Raw genomic sequence first — 15546 nt, forward strand, 5'->3', positions numbered from 1 at the left:
AATTCTATAGGACAGCACTGCTCCTGTTTATGGTCAAGTCCAAAAGTTGAAACAAGATCCCACGGGCCAGCAAGGGGTTTTGTTTCCCAGAAACCGTCCTCGCGTACTCCACACTACAATGCTTTTGCCCACCGCAGCTCCTTGCAAACGTTTGCTCTCCGTTGCTGAGTCAGGTGTCCGCGAAGGCTGGCTCGCTTTGCATTTGGTGTTTTCCTCCAACTTGGGTATATTTGCATGTCTCCTTTCATTACCTGCCTCTCCAGCCTCTCCTGCCTGTGAAACCTGCAGCTTCTCCTCTTTCAAACCGCTCTTGGGGAGCTGTTTGTTCTCCCATTAATCTGTCAGTGTCAACCTACCAACACCCCTGATGGTGTCACGGAAGCAGCCAGCTTAGCACACGGCATATGTGTTCTGTGACTCACGCTTTTAATTTTCTCTAACTTCTACCTGTCCATTGTCAGACTCCCCGTGGGCCGGGCCTCCCGTCGTTCTGGCCCCGGGCCCGTGTGAAAACGAGGCAGGTCACACACATACATGCTGGCTCTGACTGCCAGGGGGCGGGGGGTGGGGGGCCCACCTGGGAGTCTGTGAGTCATCCCTAACACCTGGCCAGGCGTGGTCACCACCGCCCCCTCCACTCACGCAGATTCCGTGCCCTCGAGGTGCACCTGAGTCACAATGCAGCTCCACACCCAGCGTCTCGAGCCCAACACAGACGTCAGGGAGGCAGAAAGTGCAGCCCACGGTTTGTCGGGAATTTTCGTTGGAGTTTGTTTTCCATTTTAGCTGTTGGTCTGTCCTCCTTGGCCTGTCCCACCACCCGCTCAGACTCAAGAGGCTGAATCCATTGTCTTCTCCCCTCAGATTGGCTCCTCTTCCTGAGTTCATTGCTGCCCAGGCCGGAATTCTGGAGATTAGCTCAGACGCCTCCTTCTGTTGCCCCTTCTCAACTTCACGGCCGTCAGACACCAGAGTTAGACTGTCTTCCCTCCTCTCTCTTGAATCTGTCCACCAGCACCTCCCTTTGCAGGGCCCTGTCTTTTTTTTTTTTTTGCCTGGATTATTGTGGGAGCCGTTTTCCTGATCGTTTTGTCTTCACCTCACCCCTTCCAGCCAGTCTCCCAGGCAGCATTATGAGTGGATCCATCTAGAAGCAAACTGGATCATGCCACTCCTCTATTAAAAGCTCTCTAGTGGTTCCCCATGTCTTTGGGATCAAGTTCAAACACCTTAGCAAAGTGTTTGATGGCTCTCAAGGCCCTGGATGGCCTGACCCTCAACTCTGAGGACACTTCCTCTGGGAAGAGCTTCCAGAGCTGCTCTTGGGGGTCAGGTGGCTTTGTTCTTGTCCCTCCTTTGTATTCCCCAGAACACCGTCTGGGCTCCAGCCCATCTTGGGATACGTCTTCCTGTCTGTCTCATCCTTAGGCTGGGAGCCACTCAGGCGCAGGCACTGGTTGTTGCTCTTTTTTGATGGTTGGAATTTGCTTTAATAGATTTCAGCAAGAGGAAAAAAGAATAAATGAAGTAAATGTGCGAAAAATCATGCCAATTTTCGAACCTGAATGATGGGTATATAGGAGTTTATTATTATTCTCTCTACTTCGCCATGTTTCATATTAAAAAAAATCTGAGACAAAGGCCCCACCCAGGGGCAGGAAGTTATAAGGCAGGACCCAGGTGAGGTGCCCAGGGAGGGCACAGGGCAAGGGAGATGGAGGGACAGAAGGAAGGAAGAGATGGTGCAGGGGGCCTGAAAGCAGAGATGATGCTGTCCCTCAGAGGGTGGCATTCTCTAGGACCTGCTGTCTTGTTGGGCAGGTCACCTCCCCACCAACAGCTCTCTGAGACTTCATTCTTCAGGACTCACTTCCAGACTCTTCCAGAAACCAAATCTGCTGGCACCTTGATCTTGGACTTCCAGCCTCTAGAACTGCTTGAGCGGGAACCAGTCCCAGGCGTTGGTGCACAGGGCGATGGCCAGGTGAGGGGCAGACAGGAGCACCCCGCTGAGTACCGCGGCCCGCATGTGCACGGGCAGGAGCGTGTGGATGGTGTGGATGAAGAACACATTTTTTTGTTTTTTTTTAAATCATAGGTTCACAGCACAGGAAAGGGACCTTGAAGGACATTTAGTCTAGTCACCCATTGCAGTTTTAGACACACTAGTTGTTAGAAAGTTCTTTTTTTTTTTAATTTTTATTTATTTATTTTTGGCTGTGTTAGGTCTTCGTTGCTGCGTGCGGGCTATCTCTAGTTGTGTTGCACGGTCTTCTCATTGCGGTGGCTTCTCTTGTTGCGGAGCGTGGGCTCTAGGCACACAGGCTTCAGTAGTTGTGGCACGCGGGCTCCGTAGTTGTGGTTCATGGGCTCTAGAGCGCTGGCTCAGTAGTTGTGGCACACGGGCTTAGTTGCTCTTTTTTCCACCACACACTAGGAGCTCCATGAATGTTTGATGACTGCCAGTCACAGGAATGTTTTAGGAATGTGCACATGTTGAAATCATAGCAGTGTAACCACAACCGCCAGAGCAGGACCCTGCCTCGAGCGAGAGAAGAAAGGGGTACCGTTACCACGAGTGGTGGGCAGACGCTGGCCTGGCTTGAAATCATCAAGAAGAGAGTGGTTTGCTGAGACCGCCAACGTGCAACGGCCAGTTTGGGTCTGAAGGCTGAAACCGCAATCAACCATTTGGAAACCACCTCCTCATCGGTGGCAACCAGAGTGACTGGCTAAAGAGAACGTTCTTTTCCTGGCCTACCACTCCGCAAAGCAACAGGTGGCTTCCTTAAAGCTCTGGGTAAGTTCCTTTTGTCACAGGTGGGCAAGAACAGAGACAGAAGCAGCTCTCCATGGACAGAGGAAACTCAGAACAGCCCAAAGTTGACCCAGGACTCACTCGCACTTATAAGAGGTCATCTTGGTGTGCTTAAATGTCCCACCAGGTAACTCACCAGACTGAACTGAAGGTTTCCTTTGTGATCATATTATAGAGTAACTGGAAGACCTGGGGTGCAGGCCCCTGGGCAAACCAGGGTCCTAGAAGCCTTTCACAGCAGTAAATGGCACAAACGAGTGATAATTGGTCTGGGCAAAGCCAGCAGTGCTTCATTTCTCCTCCGTTTCTGTGCTTTGCCTGAGTTCCACTAGGTAATTTTAAAATAGGGCATGGCAGGAAAATGGGGCAACTGACAGTTTAAATTGCAGCTGCTTCCAGAATGTCGTCCTGCCTTTTGAACAGATAAGCAGGACAGCCTAGAGTCAATCCTTCCATGGGGTGATTCTGCCACTCGGCCCAGCGAGACAAACACCAATTGTCATCCCAGCTCAGTGAAATCGCCGGTGCCGAGCAATGTTGACCTCTGACCCCAAGAGTTCCCCGTGTTAATTAGACTCAGCAGCTCAGAAATTGCATGAGTGAAGATTATGATAAAGTGGCTTTTTTCGCATTTTATGTAGTGCTGTATATTTCAGTTTACTACATCTTATTAAAATCCCCTACTTAAAAAAAATGGTTCTCATTGTTTTTTAAAACCAAGAAACTTGTTAAAAACCTATTAAAATTCAGATAGCAAAATTTTAAATTTTTTCAGTCAGTTGCAAGACATGATTATTCAGGGGCATACTCGCATTAAACATAACCTAGAAATACAGCATTTCACCCTAAAACCTTCTTTTGTTGACAACAACAATTGCTTTATTTGTTAAGGAATTATAAATCACTGGTGTCCAAGACACTGTGTTGGGTGGTATGGGGATACAGTAATGAATAACCTCTGGTCCCTTGGTTCCTCTCCCTTGGTCCTTTCATTGTCCCCTCTGTACCAACTTTTCCCTTCCCAAGCAGCCTATGTTCTGTGCTTAACACTTCCCTTGCCCTTTGTTTTGTTGACACACCTCTCTGGCCAAATCCTACCCATCCACGGTCTCTGGGTCTGCACCCATACCACTGGTGACTGCCGGAAAAAAATCACCCAACCTTGAAAAATGGTGCCCCTGGAAGGTCACGGCCACTAACCTCCTGCAACTCTTCGATGCTGCCCAGTTTCCCTGGTCAACTGTCCCTTCCACTTCAAGCCTTCTTCCCTTTCCCCAATCCCTCCTCTCTTCCACCCCACTCCACAGTGGTCCTCACGTGGAAGCTCCCTCAGCTCTCTGCTGCCCAGCCCATCCACCCCTTTCCCTCTGCACCCCCCTCCCCTCATTCCCACCCAGTTACCAACCCTTCCATCTCTGCTCAGGACCCTCATTCCATCCATTGTCCCTTCCGTTCCCGCGTCTCCAACTCTGTACCAGAGCCTTCCCTTCCCATCAGCATTTAATCATGATCCAAGGTTTCCTACCAAAAATCTTAAGAGAACAACAGAAAAGACCTTCCTTGAGCCCCCATCCCCTGCACTTACTGCTTCTCCCTCACAAAGCTCTCAAAAGAATCATTTACGCTGACTGACTCAGTTTCCCCACCTCCTACTCACAACGCAACCCACTGCAATCTGGCTGCCACACACGTCATTCCACAGAAACGGCTCTTCGTCAGATGCCTTCCACGTCTGCGATGCAGGGCGTCTCTTGCAGTCCTCACTGCGCTGCACCTCTCAGCAGCTTTAGCTCGCCTGGCCACTCCACTGTCCTCAAAATGCTGCGTCCCCGCGCTTCTGCGAAGCCACGTTCTCCTGGCTTCTCCTCCTTCTCGGCGCTGAGTCCCGGGATTCCTCCAGGCTCGCTTCTCTTCTCACTCTACACCTGGGGGTTTATCCTGGTTTTGTATCACAGCCCTCTTAGGCAATACGGATGACCTCTCTGGATCCTCTTCTCACAATAATATTTTCAAATGCATAAAATAAGATGCACAGGATTTCAAAGGAAACCACAATCCTTGAAATAATCATCAAGATATTTTTAGAAATCTGTGACTCAGGAATATATGTGCTTTTTTTTTTTTTTGCTGTACGCGGGTCTCTCACTGTTGTGGCCTCTCCCGTTGCGGAGCACAGGCTCCGGACGTGCAGGCTCAGTGGCCATGGCTCACGGGCCCAGCCGCTCCGCGGCATGTGGGATCTTCCCAGACCGGGGCACAAACCCATGTCCCCTGCAGCGGCAGGCGGACTCTCAACCACTGCGCCACCAGGGAAGCCCTGTGCTTCTTTTTTAACACATGAAATAACAAGTGATGGGCGTAAAGGGTACTTTGAGACATCTGCAACGTACTTAATGAAATGTGAAAATACCTGTGATTTCGATTGGTGACAAATCACAGGTACGGCTAATACTACTGTGGCTTGTTGCCTATATTAGTAAATGAAAGATATGCTTAGATTTCAATAAGAGGTTAGTGGAAATAAAGATGCAAATTTTTTTTCCATGCATATTCATGTCCCACCCCCAAGAAACCCTGCTCTATTCTCCTCAGGTTACCTGCCCAAGATGTTACCCGCCTATGACTCCCAAATCCGCATTTCTAACCCAAACCTTGCTTTTGATCTCCAGATCTAAATATCCCATTGTTTTCTAAATAATTTCTACTTGGATGTCTCAAACTCAATAGGCCCAGTGCTAAAGTTCCCAGCCTGGCCCTTCGTTCTTCCTTTTTTTTTTTTTTTTTTTTTCTGGCCGAGCCGCACAGTATGCAGGATCTTAGTTTCCTGACCGGGGGTCAAACCCACGCCCCCTGCAGTGGAAGCGTGGAGTCTTAACCACTGGACCACCAGGGAAGTCCCTGCTCTTCCTTTTGCGCAGTATCATCAGAATCTGACACTTTCCTCCTTACCGTCTTATTCGTCACCAAGTCCCATCCATTTTACTTATCATTTTAATCCATCTGTGTGTTCGTCTCTGCTATCACCTAGTTAAGTTACTGCAAAGGCCCCCTCACAGGTCTTCGCAACTCCTGCTCCTGCCCCCAAATCCCGCTTTCTCTACCACACGTGATTTGACAAGTGGAACCCAGATCACTCTGTTGGCCGCTTAAATCCCTTCCATGGTGTTCTGTGGCTTTCAGAATGGGGACCAACACCCATCATGTAGCCAACAAGGCCCTTTGGGATCTAGCCTTCCTTACTGCTCTATGCTTCAACCACACTGGCTTGGGGTCCTGCTAGGAGGCTTTGCACATGCTGTTCCCTTTTCTTGAAGCACTCGGCCTGCCTTCCCACCAGGTCTCAGATCTCAGCTCAGGTCACTTCCTCAGGGGGGTTTTCCCCAACTGCGCCCAAGCCCCCGGCACAAAAAACCTCTGCTCTATCTTCTGATGGTTGTCCATGCAGTTCCTTTTTTTTTTTTTTTTTTTGCGGTACGCGGGCCTCTCACTACTGTGGCCTCTCCCGTTGCGGAGCACAGGCTCCGGATGCTCAGGCTGAGCGGCCGTGGCTCACGGGCCCAGCCGCTCCGCGGCATGTGGGATCTTCCCGGACCAGGGCACAAACTCGTGTCCCCTGCATCAGCAGGCGGACTCTCAACCACTGCGCCACCAGGGAAGCCCAGTTCCTTTTTAAAAATGTATCAAAATTCACTTTTTTAAATGAGTTTTGATAAATGCATGTAACCATGTTTTGAGTTTCCATCACCCCATGACCCTTTCCAGTCAATTCCTGTCTCTGTCCCTCTCAGAGGCAACCACTGTTCCAAGTATTTTCACCATAAATTAGTTTTGCCTTTTCTTTTTCTATTTCTTTACACTGTTTTCAGTTCAACTTTTAAGTCACTTTTTAGAAATTGGTGGAATATAGATTCTAAATAGATGAGCTAAATAAATGAACCTACTTAATAATTAAATTAGGGGACTTCCCTGGTGGTCCAGTGGTTAAGATTCTACGCTTACACTGCAGCGGGCACGGGTTCGATCACTGGTTGGGGAACTATCCTGCATGCCACATGGCGTGACCAAAAAATAATAATAATTAAATTAAAATTACATACAAGTCACAGATTAAAATTATAGTCTTTTCCCAAAATGACAAAGTCGCTTTTAAAAAGATAATATGTAGTTGGAAAAGTTATGTAGAAATTGGCATTCTCATGTACCTCTGGAAATGTAAATTGGTACAGTGTTTCTGGAGGACAATTTGGGAACAAAATATTGTAAATCTTTGTGATGCTGTTAATCTACTAATATAAATTCCCACTTTGGGAACTTAAAGAAATAATTGATGATGTGCATAAATATATAAGAATATTCATCATAGCATTATTTATCATAGAAAAAGTTGGAAGCAACCTAAATGACCAACAAAAGTAAGTATGACAGAGCCATACAATAGGAATATATTGTAAAGGCAATGAGAACTGCCAAGAAAGACTAAAGTTTACTTAATGGGTTTATTCTTAGAGTATATTTGTACTGTGATTCTGAAATTATTTCATGTTCACTACAGAGTAAAACAAATGAATACATATATTAATATAATTAAGGAATAAAGATTTTAAATTAAATACATATATTAATATAATTAAGGAATAAAGATTTTAAATAAAGATTTAAAATCTTTAAAAATAAAGATTTTAAAGATTTAAATAAAAAGATACAAATATAAAACAAAAGAAAGGAAGGGAAAACCCCTTCCACTAAATATGTATTAGTGTTAAATACATATTTCTAATTAATTCCATTGAAAGGACTTAGGAACAATGTCCCTCTAGGAGCAATGAACACACATAGCATGAAGATACTGATTTCTAAATAGCTTTCTAAACTAAAAGGAACCAGAGCTTATTGGGAAAATAGCTGATTCTAGGTCTGAGCCAGGTAAAGTACAAGGTGAGGCTATGAAATTTTATTGTGCCATAAAGCGTAGATGTGCTCGGAGACTCAAGTCAGAGCAAACTCGAATGAACTCCCATTCACCAATTTTGGGACGATTTGAGCCTCAAAAAATGTGATGAGATGATTGAATAAAATGTGTCCTTGAAACCACAATGATGATGATAACAAACAAAGAGGCAAACAAACAAATAAGAAGGGAGGAAAGTTCTTCTTTAGAGAAGAATGCCAGCTAATAATTGTAGAAGAAAGGATAGAAATAGAAAAATCATCCTTTTGCTACCTTGATGTAATTATCAATTCAGGCAAAGCACATCAAAAGATGCTAAATCACTGGGTAAAATGAATAGGGTATTTCGTGTCAAAGAATCGTCTCACAGATTTCTGACTAATTACAAAAGGGAAAAATGTACTTTTATAGTGGAAAAACCTGGCAGTCACCACCTTACCCTAGAGACCAAACAGCATTGTTAGGCACTGAGGTGATATTATAAAGAGGGATACCACACCACCTATGGAACCCAAAATGATTAACCTGAATTTTATTATGAGAAAGCCATCAAATTCAGAACGGTCGACGTTCTATGAGGCTGGGACTCTTCCAAAGAGTAAAAATCATGAAAAGACAAAAAGGGCCGAGAACGAAAGAGACATAATAACTGCGTGCAATGGGTGTATCTTGATTGGATCATAGATCAAAATACACAGCTAAAAAGACATTTTTGGGACAGTTTGGTTTGAATATGCTCTACATAATAAATAATGTTATGGAACTATTAAATTCTCTTGGGTAAGATAATGGTATTGTGGCTTTGTAGGAGAATGTCCGTTTTGATAGGAGATGCATATTGAAGTATTTAGGGGTAAAGTATTATGAAGTCTAGAGAGAGGGAGGGATGGGGGAGAGGGAGAGAAAGCAAATTGGCAAGTAAAGGGTAATGGATGTTATTTGTACTATTCTTTCAACTTCTCCATTGATTTGAAAATTTTCAAAATAAGGTTGACAAAATTATAGAAAGGTATCTATTGACGCAATGTATTGTTAAGTGACAACGTATGTATGGCTCAATTCTATTTTTGTTAAAAAACAATATTTATACAGATGCCTAAATATATGTGCAAGAGTAATGTCAGCTGCTATAACAAAAGGACCAAAAATATGATTCAATCAAGAAAGAATTTATTTCTTGCACCTGTGATGGCCCAGGTGCTCAGCAGGCAGCTCTCCTCCACTAGGACTTACAGGGATTCAGGCCAATGATGGTTCTCTTGTCTTCAACACATGACTTTCAAAGTTGTTGCCTCTCCAGCCGAGAAGCAGGGCCAGAGATTATCTCTGAAGCAGGCTGTACGTGTCACCTGTGCTCCCACTCCACTGGTGAGACTTTCCTCCTGAGGCCACACCTAGTTGCAGTGGAAACTGAGTCATTCAGTTCAAGGTGGGCAGCCACATCCAGCTGTAGCTCTTATCACTTGAGAAGGGATTTCAGTGGCAAGCTAGTAGTCTCCATCACGCTCATTTGTTATACAGCAGAAACTAACACAACACCGTAAAGCAATTATACTCCAATAAAGATGTTTTAAAAAGGGGGGGGCGGTGTCTGAAAGAACACAGACCAAGCTATTTGCAGTTTTTATTTCAAGGTTAATGGAGTTTTGAATGCTTTAAAATTTCTCTCTTTGTCTTTAGTTTTCCATTATGAACATGGATTTTTTTTTTTTTGGCAATAAAGAAAAGACTTACACTTTACAAAAATAAGCCATTGAAACTACAAAAAGATGCTTTGTTTTCTTCCTCTGAAAGAAACATACAAGCTAATCTTAAGTACCACATTAAGCATTTTTCTTCTCAGAAACCTTCAGTTGGACCCTATTCTCCATCACATTAACTCTCAATTCTTTGCTTGACTCTCAGAGCCCCCCACAATCTGACCCCAGCTTGCCAGCCAACTTTGTCTCTCACCTCTCCTTCTCACACCCTCTGCTCTGGCCATACGCCTTGCTGCCTGAGAATCACGCCGTGGGCGTCACTCCATCCGTACCTTGGCTCCCATGCTGCCTCCAGCCGAAGCTGGTCCCTACTGCTCCTTGAGTTCCTAGAAAACACCATCCCCTTCATGAAGCCTCCCTTGACATCTCACTTTTTTGCTGTGAGTTTCTTTGAGGTTTAGAATTGGTGCCACCCAATTTATCACTTAATTAAACTTTGTTTTGCATTTTGCTAGTATGGTATAAATTGTGTCTCTCCCATTGCAAGTATCTTGTCTTTATATGGGGTTGAAGACACAGTAGATGCATATGATGCTGTTCAATTAATTCCCATGTTTTATGACCTATTATTCTGAGTAGGAAGTATTTTCATGGATGACCTCCATTTAATGACTAAGTCTTTCATGTTCTTCAAGTGTTCCTCTCAACGAAAAGGAGAATATGAATTCAAATAAAGAATGAAGGAGAGGGGCTTCCCTGGTGGCGCAGTGGTTGAGAGTCCGCCTGCCGATGCAGGGGACGTGGGTTCGTGCCCCGGTCCGGGAAGATCCCACATGCCGCGGAGCGGCTGGGCCCGTGAGCCATGGCCGCTGAGCCTGCGCGTCCGGAGCCTGTGCTCCGCAACGGGAGAGGCCACAGCAGTGAGAGGCCCGCGCACCACAAAAAATAATAATAAAAATAAAAATAATTGTCCTGAACATGGAAAGGACTTTGCTGCCCTTAGTTTCTTCTAGAAGAGAGAATGTTTAGCCAGCTTTGGGATACATCAGCATTCTGTGCAGGACATGCTAACTTTATATTTCTTGAATCCATAAACGTCCCCATCCTGTCCAGAATGCTATTTATACAAGCTGCCCTTAATTCCCAAAGGCCATTTTTTGTGTTTGAGGCATGATATGAATGTGGACTTTGGGGACAGCACTCTGAAGATACTCATTTGCACCCACAGTTCCTTGGTCACCCTTCCCATGTTGTGACCTTTGCGTGTCGAGGTTCACAGCCTTGATCGTTCTCTTTCGTGATCTCGGGAGAATGTTTTATCTCAAAGGTAATAAACACACTATCTTTCTCTGGCACCAGCCTGACACTACTCTTTGTCTGTTTTCCTATTCAGAGCAAGTCGTGTCCTGATCTTTACACTATGTCATAAGATCCACTCAGCTCAGCCTTCCATCACATGACACGTGGCTACAATGCGTTTTGTACACGTCCATCAGAATTCATCAGCACACCTTGTGGGAGGGAGGGAGGCGGCATACCAGTTGAGAACCAGCTCTGTAGATCTTGGAAATGAGCCATCAGGCAAGAGCTGGAAAATGACTTGGTCTTTTCTGTCCCTGACTACTTCTTCTGTCTTCATGCCTTTCTGATCATCTGTGCTCACTGTCACCTTGCCATTTCAGACTCAACATTGTTAGGACCCAGTTTAAAAATCTAGGCCTTTTCTCACCTTCTGAGATGGCCCACACTCTGTCTGTGGAGTGTTTCTCTCTCTAAACAAATCCACTTCTTACCACTTTGTCTCTCACTGAATTCTTTCTGTGATGAGACATCAAGAACCTGGGCTTCATTAAGTCCTGAAACCAGAGCAATGTACAACATCCAGGAGAGAAGAGATTTTACTTTCAGTTTTAATATTGCAATGGGTGACCAGTGCTAGAGACTGGGTAGGAGGAGTCAAGATTGAGGATTGTGGTCGAGAATCCCAGTTCATACTCCCCACAACGTGCCCTGCCACTCATTATCCAGCACAGGACTTGACCAGCCCTCCAGGTTCTGAGTGACATGGAGAGCAGAAATCAACTGGAAAAACAAGGCAGAAGCCATCCCAGGATAAGAACAATAAAAGTTTTTCTCCCACATATCCAGAACCATGAGGTGTCCTACATCTAAAATAGTTCCAAGAAGTTCCAATATCATAACCATGGTGATGTTGTTTTAATTATATATACACTCAAAGACAGAAATATTAGAAAGAACTGCATTAATACTAATGAAAGCTGTGTTGCAAAAAAAAAAAAAAAAAATCTAGTCACTCTAACATCCCTGAAGAAACTCATCCCACTTGGCAATCCTTGGGTCTCCATCATCCAGGAGGTCTAACTAGAACCATTATCATGTTTCGAAGTCGCTACTTCAGTGCCCAATTCCCTAATGTAAGTCCCTTCTTTTCCTAGCGTGAGTCTTGCTCTGAACTTTTGAGAGTTTCTAGCAAGGTCATATCTCTACTTTATTACGGATGATGCCAAAAGAGCAAGTTGGGGATCTTTGGAAAATGTTGACTGCAAAACCCATAATACTCCAGAAAAATATTAATTTTGACAATAACTTCTTTCAGTCAATGTGGCTTTATTAGGACGCTCATCAGATTACCAAGAGAGAACTTAAAGTCTACACATGGGGCTTCCCTGGTGGTGCAGTGGTTAAGAATCCGCCTGCCAATGCAGGGGACATGGGTTCGAGCCCTGGTCTGGGAAGATCCCACATGCTGTGGAGCAACTAAGCCCGTACGCCACAACTACTGAGCCTGCGCTCTAGAGCCTGCGAGCCACAACTACTGAGCCCACGTGCCACAACTACTGAAGCCCACGTGCCTAGAGCCCATGCTCTGCAGCAAGAGAAGCCACCGCAATGAGAAGCCTGTGTACCGCAACAAAGAGTAGCCCCTGCTCGCTGCAACTAGAGAAAAGCCCATGCGCAGGAACGAAGACCCAATGTAGCCAAAAATAAATAAATTAAATAAATTAATTAAAAAAAAAAGTCTACACATGTATTATGTAATCTGGGTTTTTTAGTTTAGTTTTTTTTTTTTTTAATGTTTCAGGCTTTGATTTTGAAACACAGCGCTAGTTTTCTTCCCCTAAAGGAAGAGCAGTATGCTCTTGCCTCCACCTCCATGTGACATTTCAACTTAGGAACATATGGGGGAAGAAAATTGTAACTACTCTTCAAAATTGCGAGAGGAGGAGACAGTTTTAAAATCAGCTTAAAATCAACATAATTTAATTTTTATTGTCTGCTAATCTTTAAATGTTGTTAAATGTTTGCCATTAGAACTTTACTGTCTGAAAGAGAACTTGTACCACAGAACTGCCCCACCTCGCCGTCCATTGCTCTTTGAAGTAGGTGACAACGCATTTGAATTTTTCAGTGGGGTTTATGGTTTTGGTTTCAACAGCAGGTAGTTAATTTTCAGCGGTTAGCTGGTTACTTTTTTAAATGGCTGAACATGAACGGCTAATTGCAAAAGCCAACACTTACATGGTACTTTCTCAGTGCCTGGCAGCACTACTCTTGGTGCTATAAACATATCTTAACTCCTTTCATCCTCACAGAACCACCAAAAAGAAGGCACTATTGTTCACAGATGAGAAAATCTGAGCGGCAAAGAGATGAACTAAAACTAATCCTATGTCACACGGTCACTATGTGAAAGAGCCAGGATTCACTCCCAGGAAGCTGGGCTCCAGAGTCTTAAGTACTACATTTTAGTGCCAGAATGAGTTACTTCAACTTCTTTCACCGAAGGAGCATCCTCCTTGGATAATATAATGGGCTTTCATGAGAGAGGACACATGAGAATGGCTGAATACATGACAGGACACGAATGAAGATACAAAGAGTTGAAGTGATTGGCTTAAGATTACTCAAAGCAAGCACGAAAAGACCCAGTAGCACATTCATACGTATTATAGTTCTCACCATTGTGGCTTTAGTTTCCAACCGACAAAACACCCACTTCCAGCTGTAATTTCTGGACTCAAGGGTGATTCCCAGGGACTTCCCTGGTGGCTCAGTGGTTAAGAATCTGCCTGCCAATGCAGGGGACATGGGTTCGAGCCCTGGTCCGGGAAGATCCTACATGCCACGGAGCAACGAAGCCTGTGAGCCACAACTACTGAGCCTGCATTCTAGAGCCCGCGAGCCACAACTGCTGAGACCACGCACCTAGAGCCTGTGCTCCGCAACAGGAGAAGCCACTGCAATGAGAAGCCTGTGCACCGCCATGAAGAGTAGCCCCGGCTCTCTGCAACTAGACAAAAGCCCACACGCAGCAACGAAGACCCAACGCAGCCAAAAATATAGATAGATAGATAGATAGATAGATAGATAGATAGATAGATAGATAGATAAGATTTGCAACTGGAAGTAAGGTTGATGGAACCAGGAACCAGAGAAGGATATACTTGGAAGGCAGGTGCATGATACCATATATAATTGGCATGGTTTAATTGGCCAAGTTTTCTTCCACCTTTGGTGCTATTAATGCTGGAGGTACAATGAATGGGTAAGGAAGGATAAACATGGCTTAACACCCCACCCAATAAAAAGTCTCTTCACCAACTCCTCCCGATTCACCACTGCCTGGGGTAAGCAAAGAATTCTAGTCCTGGCTGAGGGTGAAGGGGACGGACCCACCAGGAGTGGACACTATTACTGCTCCTGATGCTGTAACCATGGATATTGGTAGTCTTAGCCCAGAGCATCTTTCCTGCCTTTCCACTGGCTGAAAAACAGATGTGTGAGTAGGCTTCTCCATTTGCTAATGTAAGTTGTTCGTGTTGAGCAGTTTGTGGAAGAAATTCCGTCACATGTTCACTGCTGTTCTTCTTGCCTTATGACCATCTTAGGCACCAGAATTAAAATTTGCCCACATTTCCTTTTCTGAGAATGGAAAGCCTATCTCATGTTCAGAAATGACCTCATGTTTCATCTTTGACATTTCAGAGTCATTTTCAAGGATTTCTGTTAAATTCCAGAACCAAAAGGGAAAAGGGAGAACAACCAACTCATTATGTCCTTTCCTTTTTCCCGTCCCTTTATCTGAGGGTGGTCTGTTTTCTGAAATGCAGGGAGAAACAATAATTATTTGTTTGAAGGCTGTCACCAGGCTGTAAGTGACCAAACATGATTTCTAATCCTGGAGAATAGTGATCTGTCCACCTATGGATTTGTACCGACATCCTTGTAGAAAGACTGACAGGTAGGGGACTTTTTTGAGAGTGTAGTTTGTCTTACGTTACCCCAATAATTCAAAGCTATTCAGAGTATTTTCCTGAGTCAGGAGGCTTAAAATGAAAATGCCACAACTGTCAGAGAGAACGGGAAGCAAAATCAATACAAATTGGCACCGCTGGGGAGGCGTGGAGGACGTTAATTTAGCACTCTGTGTCCGCAGAGGACTACACTTTCAGAGGACTTGCCGATATAGACCACTGTGCAGTGCAGGAGTATTTAGTGACCCTGCCCCTGGGGCGGGGGGGAACCCTGTGGTTTTGTTTGTTGGGTGCATCGCCTAGCAAATCATATTAACACCAGGATCTAAGACCTTAAGGCAGGACTTAAATCGCCCTTCAGGACCAAGTTTCTCCTAATTGTTCATGTTTGTTTTCATTCATTTCTTTGGTGGGTGTAAGTGTGGCAAAGTGTAAAGCTATTGAACGCCTGGATAATTTTTATTGTGTCTGCAAGGCTGTGTTGAGATATTCTGACACCGCATGAGTCAGGATTTGTCCGTGCATAGATTTATACTGACTTCTTTATAGAAGACTGACAAGTAGGGGCCTTTTAAAAAGATTAATCTGGGCTTCCCTGGTGGCGCAGTGGTTGAGAGTCCGCCTGCCGATGCAGGGGACGCAGGTTCGTGCCCCGGTCCGGGAAGACCCCACGTGCCGCGGAGCGGCTGGGCCCGTGAGCCATGGCCGCTGAGCCTGCGCATCTGGAGCCTGTGCTCCGCAACGGGAGAGGCCACAGCGGTGAGAGGCCCGCGTACCGCAAAAAAAAAAAAAAAAAAAAAGATT

The 15546-nt window shown here is 45.0% G+C and overlaps 1 protein-coding gene across 2 annotated transcripts in view; it reads left to right on the top strand.

The window, feature by feature from the left end:
- Nucleotides 1–15546, top strand: part of MARCHF10 (membrane associated ring-CH-type finger 10) — an 82963-nt gene that overhangs the window by 15749 nt on the left and 51668 nt on the right. The window contains exon 1 of one of the 2 annotated variants that reach the window (XR_003427655.1): nucleotides 2344–2800. The exons of the other annotated variant lie outside the window; for it this stretch is intronic. The gene's annotated coding sequence lies outside the window, so the exon portion shown is untranslated. Of the gene's footprint in view, nucleotides 1–2343; nucleotides 2801–15546 lie in introns of those variants that run through there. 2 annotated transcript variants of the gene reach the window in all.

Source organism: Aethalodelphis obliquidens, unplaced genomic scaffold, assembly GCF_003676395.1.
Source record: "Aethalodelphis obliquidens isolate GAN/ISIS:26980383/991018 unplaced genomic scaffold, ASM367639v1 scaffold44, whole genome shotgun sequence".
NCBI classification, from domain to species: Eukaryota; Metazoa; Chordata; class Mammalia; order Artiodactyla; family Delphinidae; genus Aethalodelphis; species Aethalodelphis obliquidens.